The sequence below is a fragment of the Rhinichthys klamathensis genome, unplaced genomic scaffold, assembly GCF_029890125.1.
Source record: "Rhinichthys klamathensis goyatoka isolate OS25496 unplaced genomic scaffold, OSU_Roscu_1.1 h1tg000331l_1, whole genome shotgun sequence".
NCBI lineage: Eukaryota > Metazoa > Chordata > Actinopteri > Cypriniformes > Leuciscidae > Rhinichthys > Rhinichthys klamathensis.
In genome coordinates this window covers 1,230,098-1,242,236 of record NW_026606846.1, presented here as the reverse complement: position 1 = coordinate 1,242,236, position 12,139 = coordinate 1,230,098, and the positions used below count along the sequence as shown (strand labels likewise).

At 47.7% G+C, this 12,139-nt stretch overlaps 2 protein-coding genes across 4 annotated transcripts in view; both read left to right on the top strand.

Moving 5' to 3' along the window:
- Positions 1-12,139, top strand: part of LOC130105977 (uncharacterized protein DDB_G0271670-like) — a 174,826-nt gene that overhangs the window by 4,759 nt on the left and 157,928 nt on the right. The window lies entirely within an intron of this gene.
- LOC130105983 (uncharacterized) overlaps positions 1-12,139 on the top strand; it is a 257,444-nt gene that overhangs the window by 176,959 nt on the left and 68,346 nt on the right. The window lies entirely within an intron of this gene.

Genomic DNA, 12,139 nt, shown 5'->3' with positions numbered 1-12,139 from the left:
TTACATTTAAATTTACACAACACATTGAATCGAGCAAGGCGAGCATTTGTGCTTATAAAACTTCAACTTTTTTATTTATTTTTGAAATGACTGATCATTTCGCTAGATTAGACCCTTATTCATCGTCTGGTATCGTTTAAAGCCTTTTGAAGCTGCACTGAAACTGTCATTTGGACCTTGAACCATTTGGGTTCCATTTTAGTGCATTATATGGAGAAAAATCCTGGAATGTTTTCATAAAAAACCTTAATTTCTTTTCGACTGAAGAAAGAAAAACATGGATATCTTGGATGACATGGGGGTGAGTAAATTATCAGCAAAAGTTTTTTTTTAAAGTGAACTAATCCTTTAAATGAACAAAATGGCTTGAATAAAGATTCGTTCATTTCGAGAGAGTCAGTAAAATGATCCAAACTTCCCATCACTAATCTTCAGAGATTTAGGCCAAGTCCACACATACACGGGTATTGGACACAGTTTATCCTCCTTCGCTTAAAAAAAAAAAAATCGCCCACATGAAAACGCAAAAACACGCTATGAAGCGCTGTCAAGAGCATGCCAAACCAACAGGTGGCGATATAACCCTAACCCTAAAGCCCTGTTGGCCAATCAGAAGCCTGGAAAAAAGGTTATTACCGGTTCCAGTTCCGACGTCACAAGCCAGAATCTACGGTTTCACCGTCTACACGACCGGAGTTTCTGAAAATCTTCACCCTGGCAGGAGTTTCAAAAAGGTTCGGTTTCAGTGACTGGATGCTGCGTTTGCGTGTGGACGGACGGCATAGAAAAATCTGCAGTTTTGAAAATACACGTGTTCGTGTGAACAGGGCCTTAATGTCTTCTTTTATCTTCAGTTGATTTCATCTAAAGCTGTGGCTGAAGTCAGTTGTGGTTCTTGTGTTTTCTCGGTTCTTCAGTGATTCTGCTTGTTAACAGCAGGTGTTCATCACTAATGCTCAATCATCACTTAATTAATCCCTTAATTATCTCATTAACTTCTCATAACTCTCATTAAGCCGGGTGCACACTGTGTGATTTATAGTAGTCCTTGAAGATTGTTGCTTGTCAGACTGTATGAACATGATCCTCACTGTAAGCCACGTCACACTGTAAGATCTCAGTTGTCATTAATGTCAGACTGTACGACAGTCGGGACGTGTTAAAAACGGATGCACGCACGGAAAGTCGTCTGGAGTTTTACATCATCAATGAATGACTGTTCGGTGACCGTGAGCTGCATTACACGCGGGATTGAAATTGGGCGCTTCAAAGAAATCTCTAACGTTAATTTTTGGTCACGGCGTGCTTGAAAAACGAAGACAATTTGATGGTCGTCGTGGCAGAAGTCACTGCAGGACTGAGAGTCAAATCTTCTGACACTGACAGAATTTCGTCTGAGGTTAAATCTGATCGCAATGGTCATGAATCGGCTGTCGGTGAGCATGTCAAACTAACGATCAAAGACTTCAGATTTTAGCCTAGAATCTTTAGGGATTTGCGAAATTAGTCTCAGACGGCCAAATTGTGGCCAAGATTACAGTGTGAACCCGGCTTAACTTTGACACTCTTTAAAGTGGGACCATATGCACTCTGACCAGAGTTAAAGGTGCAGTGTGTAACATTTTTGAGTATTTATTAACAGAAATGCAATATGACATCCATAACTATGTGTTCAGTGGTGTATAAAGAACTTACTTAATAAACCGTAATGTTTTTATTACCTTAGAATGAGGCATTTATATCTACATAGGCGCGGGAATCCCCTTCTATGAAGGTCGCCATATTGTGACGTCATGTTTCTACAGTAGCCGAACGCGAACAAACAGCGTTACAGAGCGCGTTTCGTCACTACCTTGAAAGAGAAGCCGCAGGAAGCTAGTCATAAACACCGCGAGTAGTGACTTTTCCCTTGTCAGTGGTGTAAATATGTAGTTGGATTGTTTCATGTAACTTAGTTCTTCTCTCTCGCTGTGTTATGGCTTTGCTATGCGGGGATAAATGTGCTGGTTACGTTTGTGAGACAGCTGATTAGTAGGCTACTCTTGTCATTGACCGTAAAACAGTTACAGGAATCACCAACCCGTCGATCTTGGAAGCATTTTAACTCGATCGAGTTTCCAAAATCAGAGAAAAAAAGCCTATTGTGTGTAGTAAGTGTGTCTAGGGATGCGGAGGCGCGCGCGCTGTTACAATCACGTCATTTCTGCCGCACGCACCTTTGCGCTCATGCGGACGCGTCGAGTTTAAACAAGGCACTTTAACCAGCTCAGCCACAGTAACTGCTCATATTAGCCAGCTAAACTTTTACTACCCTGTTAGAAAAATATATAGTTGCATAGTTTCATGTGGTTCTTCTCCGTCGCTGTATTATGGGTTTGCCATGTGGGGAGAATGTGCTGGTTATGTTCGTGAGACAATCAGCTGATTACTATTATTATATTATGTATTAAGACCCTTGATCCTCACCTGACTATGGCTTTGTAAACTTTATCCATGATGTAGTTTATAATGGACTGTGGTACAGAAACGTCTCGGTTACGGATGTAACCCTCGTTCCCTGAGTAGGGAACGGAGACGTTACGTCGGATGACGGAGAATGGGGGTTTCGCCAGAAAGCCTATCATCTTCGAGTATTAAAAAACGAGCCTATGGCAATGAAATGCCATGGGTCTGCGGAATTTGCATAATGTATCTCCGCCCCACCGCGTGGGTATTTAAGGAGAGACACCTGCAACAGCAGATCATGTCTTCGCTGAGGAGCCGAGACTGAACTCAGGCGTCTACCCAGCGGTACAGCAGAAGTGGCAGAACGAGGGTTACATCCGTAACCGAGACGTTCCCTTTCGTAGTCACTCCGAGTTACGACGGATGACGGAGAATGGGGGTCCCTGTGTAATCACGCCACCTTCACAGCTGTCTTCCAGTGCCCTGCGAAGTCTGACCTCCCTGTCGTGATATAGGCACGGACGAAGGAGTCCTACCTAGCACAGGAATACCAAGGTACACTGGGAAGCATATCTCAGGGGAGATATGCCGCAGCATGCCTACCCAAAGGGAGGACTTAAGAATACACATATGGCCGAGGGGGCTTCATATGGAGGAACACTGGAGTGACCAGCCCGTGGGGTGGCAACTTTCAACTCCAGGAGTGGCAAGGTGGCTTGCCGAGGGAAAGACACATGCTCAAAGAGGCTTACAGTGGAAATACACATGTGGGGGTTACTCAGAGGAGGAACCATGCACACGGAGGCACCTAGCCGACGCACAGGCAATAGACACTGGCGCCAGCGTCAACAGTGCTGGAGGAACTCAGGGCTTCAGAGAGGAAGGCTACCTGAGGAAATATCGCACATATCCAGTCCGTGGATTGGAATGGCGAGCAAGCGAGACACCTAACGGCTCCCATGTTAGCTTGAAAAAGACAGTACATGGGCGGAGACTGGCTCCACTCGGAGATTGTAAAATCTGGCGAATGTGTTGGGTGTCGCCCAGCCTGCAGCTCTGCAGATGTCTGTTAGCGAGGCGCCACGCGCTAAAGCCCAAGAGGACGCCACACTCCGGGTGGAGTGGGCGGTCACATGAAGGGGGCACGGTCGACCTTGCTGCTGGTATGCCAAAGCAATGGCGTCCACATCCAGTGGGATAACCTTTGCTTGGAGAGAGCCTTTCCCTTCAGCTTTCCACCATAAAAGACAAAGAGCTGGTCTGAGGTCCTGAAACACTGCGTCCTGTCTACGTAAGCACGGAGGGCGCGTACTGGACAGAGCAGTGCCAAGGCTGGGTCTGCCTCCTCCAGGGGCAGCGCTTGCAGGTTCACCACCTGGTCCCGGAAGGGAGTGGTGGGAACCTTGGGCACATATCCAGGCCGGGGTCTCAGGATCACGTGAGAGCAGGCCGGCCCGAATTCCAGGCACGCTTCGTCAACAGAGAATGCGTGCAGGTCCCCCCACCCTCTTCATGGAGGCCAGTGCAACCAGGAGCGCTGTCTTCATTGACAGGAACTTAATCTCCACTGATTACAGAGGCTCAAAGGGAGCCCTCTGCAGGGCATATAAGACCACTGAGAGGTCCCAAGAGGGTACGAGAGGAGGGCGAGGAGGATTCAGTCTCCTCGCTCCTCTCAGGAACCTGATGATCAGGTCGTGCTACCCCAGAGACTTACCTTCAACTGCATCGTGATATGTGGCGATAGCGGCCACATACACCTACAGGGTGGAGGGAGACAGTCTTCGCTCCAACCCGTCTTGCAGAAAGGAAAGCACGACACCGATCGAGCATCTCCTGGGGTCTTCTCGCCGAGAAGAGCACCAGTTGATGAAGAGGTTCCACTTCAACGCGTAGACGTGTCTCGTGGACAACGCTCTAGCGGAAGTGATGGTAGCCACCACCGCAGGTGGCAGGGTACTCAAACCTGCCTCGTCCCGTCCAGGAGCCGCACGTGGAGTCTCCAAAGATCGGGACGAGGGTGCCATAGGGTGCCCCGTGTCTGAGAAAGGAGGTCCTTCCTCAGAGGAATTGGCCAAGGAGGTGCTGTCGCGAGGAGTACCAGTTTGGAGAACCAGGTCTTGGTGGGCCAGTATGGGGCGACCAATATGACCTGCTCCTCGTCCTCCTTGATCTTGCACAGAGTACGTGCGAGAAGGCTCACTGGGGGAAACGCATATTTGCGTAGGCCCTGCGGCCAGCTGTGCGCCAGTGCATCCGTGCCGAGCGTGCCCTCGGACAGGGAGTAATACAGGGTGGAATGGGATGAGTCGTGGGAGGCAAACAGATATATCTGTGCGTCCCCGAACTGGTCCCATATCAGCTGGACCGACTGGGGATGGAGTCGCCATTCGCCAGAGGTTGGCCGGAGCCGTGACAGCTCGTCGGCTGCAAGGTTCCGCTCTCCTGGAATGTAAATAGCACGAAGGGACCTCAGGTGCTTCTGACTCCATAAGAGGAGTTGGCGTGCGAGTTGCGACATACGGCGAGAGCGTAGACCACCATGATGGTTGATGTACGCTACTGTCGCGGTATTTTCCGAACGGACAAGTACGTGTTGACCCTGGAGCAGCGCGTGGAAGCGGTGCAGGGCAAGGCGTACTGCCAGCAACTCGAGGCAATTGACATGCATGAGGCGCTGGGGTCCTGTCCAGGAGCCCGCGGCTGCATGTCCATTGAACATGGCGCCCTAGCCCGTGGCAGAGGCATCTATGGAGACAACAACATGCCTGGAAACTCGTTCTAGGGGAACTCCGGCCCGTAGAAAGCTGAGGTTCCGCCACGGGGTGAAGGACTGACGGCAGGTCGGAGTTATTGGAACTCTGAGCATACCGCGATGCCATGCCCACCTCGGGACCCGATCGTGAAGCCACAGCTGAAGCGGTCTCATATGAAGCAATCCGAGTGGCGTTGCCGCGGCTGCGGATGCCATATGCCCCAGGAGCCTCTGAAAAAGTTTCAGTGGGACCGCACTCTTGCCCTCGAACTGTCGAAGACAAGTCAGCAGTGAGTGTGTGCGCTCGCTCGTAAGCTGAGCGGACATGGCGACCGAGTCTATCTCCATACCGAGAAAAGAGATCCTCTGCACGGGGCAAAGTTTGCTCTTCTCCCAGTTGACCCGAAGGCCCAGCCGGGCTAGGTGCCGGAGCACTAGGTCTCTGTGTTCGCAAACCTGATCTCGAGAGTGAGCTAATATTAGCCAGTCGTCGAGATAATTCAGGATGCGAACCCCGTGTTTGCGTAGGGGAACAAGGGCTGCCTCGACAACCTTCGTAAAGACTCGAGGAGACAGAGCCAACCCGAATGGGAGAACCGCGTACTGGTATGCCTGCCCCTCGAAAGCAAACCGAAGAAACAGTCTGTGTCGAGGTAAAATGGAGACATGAAAGTAGGCCTCCTTCAGGTCTATCGCTGCAAACCAATCCTGCGGCTGCACGCATTCGAAAATGCGTTTGGCCGTGAGCATCTTGAACGGCATCCTGTGAAGAGAGCGGCTCAAGACGCGCAGATCCAGGATTGGCCGTAACCCACCGGTCTTCTTGGGGACAATGAAGTACGGGCTGTAAAACCCTGACCTCATTTCGGCTGGAGGGACAGTCTCGATTGGACCCTTCGCCAGCAGGGTGGCAACCTCCGCTCTCATGATCGGGGCATTGCCACCGACCAAAGTAAACGGACTCCCCTCAAGCGGGGAGGAGACCGTGCGAATTGGATCGCATAGCCGAGCCTGATAGTTCGGGCGACCCAGCGGGACAGGTAGGGAAGCTCTAACCAAGCTCCCAAGAATTGAACCAGCGGAAACATCCCAACGACAGACGTCCCCCAGGAGGGGCAGCAAAGCGGAGTGACCGGCCCAGGCGTGGGTGGCATAGCGTCCCGGTGCGGGGGCACGGTCATGCTCCGCGTCCTGACAGAGAAGACGAGGGAAGGACCAGCGTTCCACGGGGGTCTGCTCTGCCAGGGGTCTGGCGACAGAGGGGGACGAGAGTGGTGTGGTCCGGAGACGGCACACACTGTCATCCGCGCCCTCAGAGACAGAGGGGGACGAGAGCGGCAAGGCCCGGGAGCGTCGTGTACTGTCGTCCGGCCCTCTGAGGTCCCAGAGATGGGATGCAGCTCTTTGGTTTAGAAAGATTCTCCCCCAGCCCTCCACCGGGGGAAGGAGTGGCCCTGCAACCACTCCCTGAAAAACTGCAACCCACATCTGAGCTGCCCGTAACGGGAGCGCCGCAAGCCTGGCCTTGGCGGGGCTGCGGGACCGGTACGGGCAGGGGCGCCTTCCTGCGACCACCTCCACGGCGCTGCCCGGTGCTGCTGGGGGCCGGGCGGGAGGGGGCGGAAGTCGCAGGAGGGCGCATTCGGCAGCAAGCAGACTGAGGCGTCTGAGCCGGCAGCTGGAGGCAGCAAAGCCGCGGGGTCAGACAAATTAGCCACAGTCCACTTCTGGGCGGCCGAGAACTGTTGGGCAGAGTCCTCGACCGCGCCGCTGAAGAGGCCAGCCTGGGATATGGGGGAGTTGAGGAAACGAAATCACTCAGCCTCGCGCACATCAACCAGGTGTCTGACCACCTATGTGGACATCACCTGAATCAGGGAGCGTGCAGTCACCTACGTCGCTCGGAGAGCAAGGTAGGTGACGGCAGGCAGCTCAAGGATGAGCCCTGAATCAGCCCTACCCTCGTGCATGTCATTGAACACCCAGGAGGATGGCAATAACACGCAGTGAGGTGGCAGCCTGCCCCGCAGCTCTGTAGGTCCCCGCCACCGGAGTAGACAAGAACCTACAGGCATTGGAGGGGTGCTTAAGAGTCGCCACGCCAGGTGGAGGTGCTGTGGGGACACATAAGTGTTGCCACAGAACACTCCACAGGGGGAACCCCAATGCACCCTAGGCCGCGGCCTCTACAAGGGCAGAGAAGGCGGAAGAGGCCACTGAGCAGTCGCGAAAAGTCAAGGAGACTTCCACGATCTCATGATCTCTTCATGCACGTCCGGGTAGAAAGGATTTGGGTTCGCCACCCCCAAAAACCAATCAACAGCCTTAAGTGCTCGGGACATGGCAGAAGGTTCCACACAAGCCCGATACTCGCGGCAGCCCGGGAAGCATAGCTGTGCACTCTGGATCAAACTCGTTATGCTAGCACATCTGAGGACGGCAGCACAGACGAGCCATCATCTCTAGAGGACTCCAGCTCACCTTGTGATGCGGTGATACATGATTTCATCAGCCGGGGGACCGAATGAGCCTCACCTGGGACCACGCAGGTTTGCAATGTGAAAGACGGGGTGTGGACCGAGGAATTTTTCGTCGGTTTAGTTCCAAACCTGCCGTCTTAGGTCACCCTGGCCACCAGCCGAAGTATTATCTCACGTGGAGAAAAATAGATCGGGGTGTGGATGAGGGGACTCTCACTCATTGAGCTCATCGAGTCTCGACCGTTACATTGCGATGGTCACGATCCCAGTGAGAGAACGTGACACACCCACGAGCGCTGTCTGAGCGCGATCAAAGCCCAAACACTCAAAACAGCGCTCGCGCCCATCAGCTGAATCTATCAGAATACCACACTCAGAAAAACACGGGCAGATCGTCTTTAGAAAGACGCGTCTTTAAAAAGACGTGCCGCGTGCAGCTCTTTAGTGAGAGGAAAAACTCTGCGGATGTTGAAGCGACCAGGGAGAACACACAGACTGGCAGACCACTGCTCAGCTCGCAGGCAATGTGAAACTCGCTGGATACCGCCGTCACACCAACACCGGAGAGTTCGCTCGTCTCGAAGAGATGTAGTCACTGAGAAAACTCAGGATTTGGCTTGTGGAGTGAAGAGATGCTCTTGGCTCCGAAGCGAAAACATGATCTGCTGTTGCAGGTGTCTCTCCTTAACCCTCTGGGCTCGGCGGTCTCGCCGGCGATACCAGCTCACTTTTTTCCTTATCAGTGCAAAAGAGACTCAAATTACTCTGTTAATTTTGATCTTACATATAAGTGTTGTACATCATTCGATCCTGTTAAGTTTGTATTTTTTTTGTGGAACCTCACAATAAAAACAAAGTGTTGTGCTTTTCGCCTAATAAAGAAAAATAAACATGATGCGCGTTCTGCGTTCTCTCTGTCAGTGAAGTCCATTCTGAAACGCGTCCGAAAAATGAACTGTAACTCTGCAAATACTCAGTCAAACAGGTATACAGGCACACAGGCATGAAGCCTGAATTATCTTCTTTTAAATGAAGTAATTTATATAAAAAACTATTTTTCTCATTTAATGTAATCTGTACGAAAAGAGAGAGATGATAGTCGTTTTCTCAGCTCATTAAAGTTAATTTGACCACGCCCACGGAGCGCACGCTCTATTCAAACACAAATGCTCTGAGGCGATCCACGCCCACATCAGCTGGATAACCCACCGAAAGAGACTCATATTTACGACGCTGTGAGGAATAATAGTACTATCTTAATAATAATCCTGGAAAAATTACCTCAGAAGTAGGCTACAGGTAGTTTCATTTGGAGGAGCAACGGATCCAGCCGAGGAAATAGGTACATTCTTTATTTTCAAGTGCTTTGTGCTAATCGCGATATGGAATAGTGTCTGTAAACAAAAAGACTGTTTGAATCGCGTTTTTGTGTGTGAATGAATGAACAGCTTTTACCTAACTCTCTTCCAATACTGAGATGAGTAAAAATCGACTGAAATATGTTGAAATAAAATATTTTTGTATAAGCAACGTATTAAACTGCAAATTAACATTTATATGTCCTAATCATAAAAACGATATGTTACATATGAAAGACAAGATGTCGTTTTTACTGTAAAATACTGCCACATCAAATAAGCTTGTTGCTAAGATGTTATTATAGTGTTTGTTCGATTGTAGGCTATATTCAAACTAATTAATCCGCAACTGTGAAATATGTATGATAAAATGTATACTTTAGTATATAATACAAAGAAAGATTACATTTGAAATATAGTTAAAATTTTAATTGTTGTTGTAATTGTAACCTTTTTATTAAAATAACAAAAATATATGTAGGCTACATATAAATAAATCTTAGGTAAATCTTAAAAGCTCAATATAAGTCTCCACTTTAAATTATTTGTATTGAGTTTTATTAGTGACACATTTGGGATACATTCCCAAACTTTCTGTAAAAACAGTATGATAATTAACTGCACAATTACTAGAAATTTTTACATTTGATATTATACAATTTGCAAGCACAATTTGAAAAATAAATAAATAATTGGAACTGTGAACCAATTTTGTATTATATAGGCATATATATATATTAGTGCTGGGCAACGATTCAAAAATTTAATCGCGATTAATCGCATGATTTTCTTGCGATTAATCGCGATTAATCGCATTGTTACGCGCAAAATTGAATAATGAATTCTAAAGTAGTGTATTGCGCACTTTTGATTTAAATGTACTGCTACAAAAGTGCAATAACATGTGGTTTGGAAAAACTTTAAACAAATAAGGTGCTTTTATACCAGCAGTATTCCCTTTACACAGTATCAATAAAATATTTCTTGTAAATCTCAACTTAAACATTAATGTAATCAAATCAAATATTTAAACAAAGCTATTTGCCACTGCCAGGGCTTTACCTTTGATCTAGCTTCTGTTAAAACGAGTCCAGTTTTCTTGTTTGTTTTTTTCTGAACAGCTATCTTGTATCAGGGAGCAGCAGAAACAGTCTATGTAGTCAAAGGGTCATGATCACTACTACAGATATAAGTCGACCAACGTTACTTCTCTGATAGCAGCTTAGGTTTGGTCATGGCATGCCATGGTTTCCCACGTAAGATTACATTAAACAGAGGTAAAGCCCAATTTATACTTCTGCGTCGAACTCACGCCGTAGCTGTGTAGCGCGCGTACCCTGACGTGCATCTCTCCAAAAACGTAACGTCAATTCTACGCGTACCGCAAGCGCTGTGATTGCTAGAACCGCTCCCCGGGTTTCACACTCTCCCTCTGCATGTGTAATTCCGCGTCAACGCGGACAACGACGCAGATATATAAATGAAAACCAACGTGTAGTCTATAGCGTAGAGGCTCCGGCGTAGGTCCGACGCAGAAGTATAAATCAGCCTAGAGTGAGGTGAAGTGGTCGAGCACAGGATAAATGCGTTAACGCGATAATAACGCGTTAACTTGCCCAGCACTAATATATATATATATATATATATATTGTCATTGCATTCTAGTGGCTCAGTGACACACCTGAATGAAAGGGTCATTAGTATGCAGCCCCATTATGCGCTCATTATGCGGGCCCATTGTCTTCTCAGGTGTGAATCACAGCAGGTCACACCCCTGCGCATATTGCCTTTCCAAACAAAAAGTGTCATTTTTAAATTTAAACCAATCTATTGTTTTATGTGAATGATAAGGCAGGATGATTTTCAGATCATTTTGAAGAAAAAACTCTAGGCGACAACATTCATTAGTCAAAAGTCTTGTGGACACATATTTAGTATGTGTTTTGTGACCTTATTTCAGAAACTTTAAGTTTTAGTTTTTTCAATAACCACGCATAAACAATATTCTCTCAAAAATACAAACATGTACATACATGTTGATAACACATTATGTTAGCCCTGTGTGTGCTAAATAGAGTGTAATTACACCTTTGCCAGTAATATGTTTATAAGCAACTGAAAAAAGCACAAATGTCAGTCAAAACATCTCAAGGACCCCAAAAACACCTTGGACCCCAGAGGGTTAAATACCCACGCGGTGGGGCGGAGATACATTATGCAAATTCCGCAGACCCATGGCATTTCATTGCCATAGGCTCGTTTTTTAATACTCGAAGATGATAGGCTTTCTGGCGAAACCCCCATTCTCCGTCATCCGACGTAACTCGGAGTGACTACGAAAGGGAACTTGGCTTACTCTGGCTATTCTCTGCTGTCTCAGACGACGATATTTGTCCCGTTTTAGCCACCGTAGCTTCTTCGAAAGGGAGGGGTGAGCGGTGGGCTGAGCCCTTAGTGTAAACTCGCAACCGAACCGCCAGATGTCGCCAAAAATCACACACTGGACCTTTAAATGAAATCTGGGGATTTTGCTGTGTGGATTCTCATGTTGGATTACTCTCTTTAGTTTGGTCAAATAAAGTTTACGTTGCTAGGTTTGCTACGCCTCACCTCGTGTCCTCCTCATCCGGGATATTATTATAAAGCATCTCAACTAACATCCATCATTTACAGCTCAAGCTGATACAACAACACCAGACACAAACTCTCAGGATCATTCGACATAATCACAGTCTTTTGTCTGTGTCTACAATTGTCCGTATAGTTCAAATATAACTAGATATTGACCGCAGTGAGTCCTTCTACACAAGGTTCATGATGATGCTGATGCTTTTAAGGCATTGATGATGTTATTCACAGAACAGCTTTGTCTAACATAATTCTATAGAAAATATGAATGAATTACCATATAGACACTCTACCACATTATATAAATAATCAGCGTGTAAGAGTTGAGTTGACCTTTTCCTTTTGTTTCTTGAGAGAAGAGCAATAAACAGTAAATAAATCACAGGGCATCAGTCAGAGGAAGATCAGAATCGTTTGAAATCTCATTCAGTGCCGATGGCTTTTGTCTTTGTCTATAATTGTCCCTAATCCTC